The following is a 6,341-nucleotide window of genomic DNA, read 5'->3' on the forward strand; positions in this document are numbered from 1 at the left end:
GTAACCTGCAACAATCACTTATCATAAGACATGTTTGACTTCGGAGTGTGATATAGGTTACATCTCGCATTCTTATCTAGCTTGTACTACTAATTTGTTGAAATGGCACTTATGACGAGACAGTTTTAACTTGGTAGAGTGATATTCGTTGCATCTTTCATATGGTGTCTAGCTTTCATTGCTTCTAGTTTGTTGAAATGCCTTCTCCTTAGTTTACACATCATAAGCTGTGAATATGCAATGCTGTGAATATGCAATGCTGTGAATATGCAATGGCACTAATGACGAGAGACCTTTAACTTGATAGTGTGATGTTGTTTGCATCTTGCATATGATTTATTTCTTGTACTGCTTCACATTTGTTTAAACGACATTTATGATGAGACACTGTTAACTTGGCAGAGCGATATTTGTAGCATCTTTCATATGGTGTCTACCTTCCATTGCATTGCTTCTAATTTAGTGAAATGTCTTCTGCTTAGTTTACACATCATAGTTCTGGTTATCTCATGCCGTCCTGTTTTTCTTACATATTACATACTCCTATCATGTGGTTGTCTAACATCAAAGTTCAGTTCGTCTGTATCACGCATCAATTTGTTCTGAAGAACTAAATTGGTATTCGTTTTTCTTGTCGGCTTGACTTAACATGGCACAGAGAAAGAGGAAGCAAGACAGAACGACAGGGAAAGGGAAGCGGAAGAATCCTGCATATTCTGCTGGTACTGATGGTGCAATAGAAGGTCAAAGTCCAGCGGAAAATTGTACCGACAGGGTATCCCATGCTAAACGAGCTGCAGAACAAGCCAAACAGAAACAAATAGCTACCACCAAACAAGCAGAGACAACCCTAGTTGTTGCAACACCTTCCACAGTACCACCAGCTGCACGATTTACTCGTTGGTCAACTCCGCTAGCAGCACCTTCCCAAGCTCCCTTGCCACCTGACACTACTTCCGAAGCACTCTTGACACAAGATGAGTTGGCAAGATCAGATGAACTTTGTGAGCTTCAATAGCAAGAAGGTAGTTGTTGGAGTCAAGTTACAGTTGCATGCTTCTTTATATGTAGTCTCACAGTTTGATGTACACTAACACTTCCTATGTTTGTTGTTGGACTAGCACCTAGGAGCAAGAGGAAACAAACATCAGGGATAATGCTCGATAGGTTAACTAAATCTAGAGGAGGAAGAATGGAGATCCGTTTTGAGGCAGGTTTAAAAAGGCCACGTGATGCTACAGAGTCAGCCAAGTTAGTATCAGAGGCAGCGGTTGCTGTTAGGTGTCATGTACATATCCTCCCAACATGGATTCAGTACAGGAATGACAAAGACGAAACCTAGTTCAACACCTTCCTCGACCATTTATCTGTAAGTATGGTTATGTATGGAAACTAGTAATATCGTCTTGCTCTGTCCAATACTTTCTAGGTTGCTGATAATGAGACTCCCATAATTTTCAACAGATGAGGTTCTAGTTGGATAGCCAAGATGATGCAACCAGACAAGCTTGCACCCATGTTTTCAAGTCTGCTCTGCGCCAGTAACGGTATAACTTGAGGAAAACTCACTTTGAAGGCAAGGCTAACAGTGAACTTGCCCAAACATCTCCAGTGGAAAATATATCTGATGAAGACTGGAGAGGCCTCGTTAAACACTGGTCCGATCCGAAGTATCAGGTACATTCTATATATGTGATCAGATCACATGTTGAAGTCCTATTTACGCATGTGCCACACAAATCTATCTTCTTGTAGGTGAACTGTTCAAAGAACAAGGCCAACCATATGAAAGTGAAATTCCAACAGACGACAGGATCTTGTAGCTATATTGCACACTGTGAGACTCTTGTAATTAGCTGTTGTTTCACTCTTTTCACTGTACCATATTATCAGATCTATATTGACTTGTTCCAAATGCAGAGGAAAGCCCGCAAGGACCAAAAAGTACCTGAACCAAATGCTGTGGAAATCTTCAAGGACTGTCACACCAGCAAGAAGAAGGGCATGACTACACCAGTCAAAGCCGTTGTTGTAAGTCCTTAATCCTCATGCCTTTTAACTACTACTTACTCTGACTTGTGCCTTGAACTGCATGGTTTGTAGCCAATGTCTATTACTCTTTTCAATTTTATACACAATTGTCTTAGCGTATCATTGCACCTTACAAGGTTTAAAAGAGAGGAGTGATGTTCCTTGATCTTGAGCTGTAATCTAGTTCCGTGCTGGACTTGCCCACACAACGTTAAAATTGCCTGTTTCTATGTTCTTAGTTGTTTTGTGATAAGAATGATGTCATACTATGCTTACCGTATTATAAACTTCGTCTCTTTATCCTTAGCCCTCAATACAATGTGAAGAAATAGACAATACATTAGCGATGGTACATGGTCATATGTTTGGAACCTGGTTTTATTATGTACTTTGCAATAAAATACAACTATTATTTTACATGGGTTCACCGGAATAAGTTCTGTATATAGACCAAAGCTATTTTGTTTGGTCTTGCTGCCTCCTTAATATCTTCTGTTCTGGTACTACTAATGTAAAACCTCAACTTTTCAGCGAGCTATGGAAAAAATGGTGGAACCGCCACCTTCTGAAGGTGGCAAGGCAACTATAACCGCAATGTCAGCTCTTGCTGCAGTGGGTCAGTAACTGTCCACTAACAGTGCCAAAAGCACGTTCCTGCGTAATACTGGCTTGGTTGTTAAGGCAATCTCATCCAAACTGCCTCATGATCAAGATATGCAAGCTCAAAACAATGTTGTATCTGCGCTCCAGACACAAGTCCATTCCCTAACAGAGACCCTTTGTGAAACAAGGAGAGACACAGTTCGATGTTGTCAAGATATGCATGGTTTTGAAACCAGACTATCAGACATTTGCTATGTTGTTCAGGAGCCTAGGAGAACTGAAGGCGACGGTTATGGTGCTCCATCAGACAATACAGCATGAAAATGTAACAGTCAGGTCAAATGAACTGAGCTTCTGAACTTCTGGTGGTGCATTTATCTGCTAGACTGTTAACTTTTATGCCAACCTTCCTTTTGTTTTATAGTTGTAATTTGTTTTGGTGCGATACAAAATTTGTTCTTAACGTGCAGCCACCGGCTGAAGAAAACAGCAAGCCATTTTTGTATAGTGTAGGGTGTTCCCTATATTTGCACTGGTGGCGAACTTTGATGCCCACCGGCTGTAGTTAACATGGGCCTCCTACGGGCCGTAGAAACAATGGGCCTTCTAAGGGCCGTAGAAACAATGGGCCTTCTACGTGGCGTAGAAACAATGGGCCTTATACGGGTCGTAGACACAATGGGCCTTCTATGGGCCGTATCATCAATGGGCCTTCTACGGGCCGTATGATCGGTTGGCCAAACATGGGCCAATAACAGACCACATTATGGCCGTAAATGGGCTAGAGTTGAAATCATCCGTTCATGGGCCGACCATAACGGGCCATCGTTAATCGGCCGTATTTTGATGATGCTATGAAAACGGCCCAACGTATTAACGGGCCACAAACGGGCCGACTGTAACCACGGGCTGAATTTGGCCCACAAGCAGAAAATGACAGTAACGGGCCGTAAGTAAACGAATGTGGAAATGAGCCCAAGAATAAATGGGCCCTGAGAAGGCCGAAAGATAACATGGGCTGGAAACGGCCCAACGAAATAATGGACCGTTAATGGGTATAAAGTGATACACTGTTCATTACGGCCTAGTTTCACCACGCGCCGTTAATGGGTATAAAGTGATACACTGTTCATTACGGGCCAGTTTTACCACGGGCCGTTAATGGGCCGAGAGTAATAAGGGCCTCATATGGGCCGAAAGACGTCATGGGCCATACATGGGCCAAAAGTTAAAATGGGCTAGAATTATATTGGACGGCCCAGATGACGCTACTGGGCCTAATTCAGATAGGCCGTAAACGGGCCCTGGGTTAGCGTGCTGTAAATGGGCTATATGCGAACATGCCGTTCACAGGCTTGCCGTGGGCCGGCCCGCCACCTTTTGACCAAGTCAAACGGGCCGGCCTTTTCACAGGAATGGGCCTCTGTTGGGCCGTGCCACGTGTCGACGTATCATAGGCGCTTTGGGTCCAATGAGTGGATGACATCTGTCCCAACGGTGAGCCGACACGTGTTTCCTCCAGCCAATGATGATTTTACACGTGGAAAATCCCCATTGGTCGGGGCTTTTAATGGGTTATCGGATCCAAAAATAGACCCGATAGCTTAACGGCGTTCCGTTACGGTGGATGCCACGTGTCGGTCACCCTTGACGAAAGCACTTCTGTGACGCGCGATTTGTCGTCATGGAAGTGGACACTTCCGTGATGATAATTTTGGTAATGTCATGGAACACTTCTACGACAACATAGGTATGACTATCTTGATTCTGTCATAAATTTGTCATGGATGTACATGCATGACAGAAAACGTGACCTACTATGACAAACACGTATCATCACGGAAGTGTATTTTTTTGTAGTGTGACCCTCCTCTGTGCTAAGGCAAGCCATACAAATATTTGCTTGGTGTCATTTCAATAATTATGATTTTCCAACTTGAATATGAGTTATTTCATGAATTTAATCATTTAATAAATATTGCTTATGCTAGTTTAATTTGTCATGATTGAAGTGCCTAGTTTACAGTAGTGCTTGACTACATGGACTAGTGTGAGGCAGTAGAAATATTTTTGGTAGTATGGCTATGGTTTGGTTATGGTCGGTATCATTTTCATATATGAGTTATTGATTTTACTATGTTAGTGGCATAACTGAAAATGATGGGATTAAAACCAGTGAAGTTGAAACCACTGAGTTAAAGTGTTTGGTAGTGCAAGTAGAATGATTCTATGATGTTGATCCGTTTACTTTAGTGTTATATGGATATAGTGCATGTCAGATAGTTGCATGTTCATGGCATACTATGACTCGAGTACTTTTATTTCAAGTTAAACTTGATGATAGTCCAACTTGAACATAATGTTGATTGAGTCATGGTGCCACTGAATCGAGCTTCCCAGTGCAACCACATTTGCCTTTATGGGAAGGCCTTTATTCGGTTCATTGTCATGCCTATGGTTAGTGCCTCCAACGAGGGAAGGTTATGGGCGTGCGGTACCCTGGCCCGGTAAGCAGACATAACCTTGTGTGCCCATTGTTGTTATGGTACCTTGTCCCTATTTGGGACCGTTGATTGTTTTGCCACAACGGTAGCCGTTGGATGTCTTTGGTAGACATCGGGTCCACCCATGACTTAGCCCGAGAGGGGAGTTGGTCGGAGTGGCCGAGAGAGTGTCATGGCAATGGGAGGGTTCTGTCGGAATGTCGTTGGTCCACCCAAATGGGAGTGCGAGGCCATGGGTTCCGTGATGTGGGTAAAGTGTACTAACCTCTGCAGAGTGTTTATTAAATCTATCGATAGCCGCGTCCTCGGTTATGGACACAGCTCGTAAGTAGGTCACACCATGGATCAACATGATTAAGTTAATCTTGCATACTAAAGTTATATGGTTGGCACTGGTTATGTGATGAGATTGTTGAGACCATGAAGATGGTCGTTGTTGTGGGAACCAAAGTGTTGGTTTCGTTTGTGATCCGGGAGTGATCACCGTTTGATGATGTTGGTTACGAGGTAACCCGTTTGGTAAGAGAGTCTGAGGGACTCGGTGCACAAGCATGATTCACTTCATGAGTAGTTTGTTGAAGCATTGCATTAACCTGCTTAATTGTCATATTATTGTTTGCCATTATGCTTATACTTGTTGTGAGCTTGCAAGTACATTCAATGTACTGACCTGGCATGTCATGCCAGATTTCAGAAAATCTTACTGGATCGGAGTGCTTCCCGTGTCTAGATCGTGTCCACATCGGTGTCCCTGTGCTATGGAGTTCCGCTTCGTCGTCGTTTCGCTGCCGCGTAGCTGTCATGACCGAGGCCCTTCATGTTCATTAAATAATGTACATATTGTTCAGCCGCACCGTGTGTGCCGCTTGGCCTTGCTACTTGATGTAATATTGAACCTATGATCCCGCTAGCATCAATAAAGCAGGGTAAACCGGTTGCTCTGAGCTAGGGTGCCACAACGCTTGGTATCAGAGCCACGCTGACTGTAGGACACGCTAGACCGCTGACGCGTTAGTTGAATGGTAGCTAGTTTAATTTGAGTGCTGGTAGTGTTTGCATTTGCTTGCTGCATTGCATGCACTTGATTTATAATTATTTCTAACCGACTAATGGTTGTGGGTGTAGATGGCTCCAATCCCGTATGCATGCCAGTTGGAGCTGACATCGTACACTTCCCCGCACCTTCTTCGGAGTGTATTGGGT

Source organism: Aegilops tauschii, chromosome 2, assembly GCF_002575655.3.
Source record: "Aegilops tauschii subsp. strangulata cultivar AL8/78 chromosome 2, Aet v6.0, whole genome shotgun sequence".
In the NCBI taxonomy this organism is placed as follows: Eukaryota; Viridiplantae; Streptophyta; class Magnoliopsida; order Poales; family Poaceae; genus Aegilops; species Aegilops tauschii.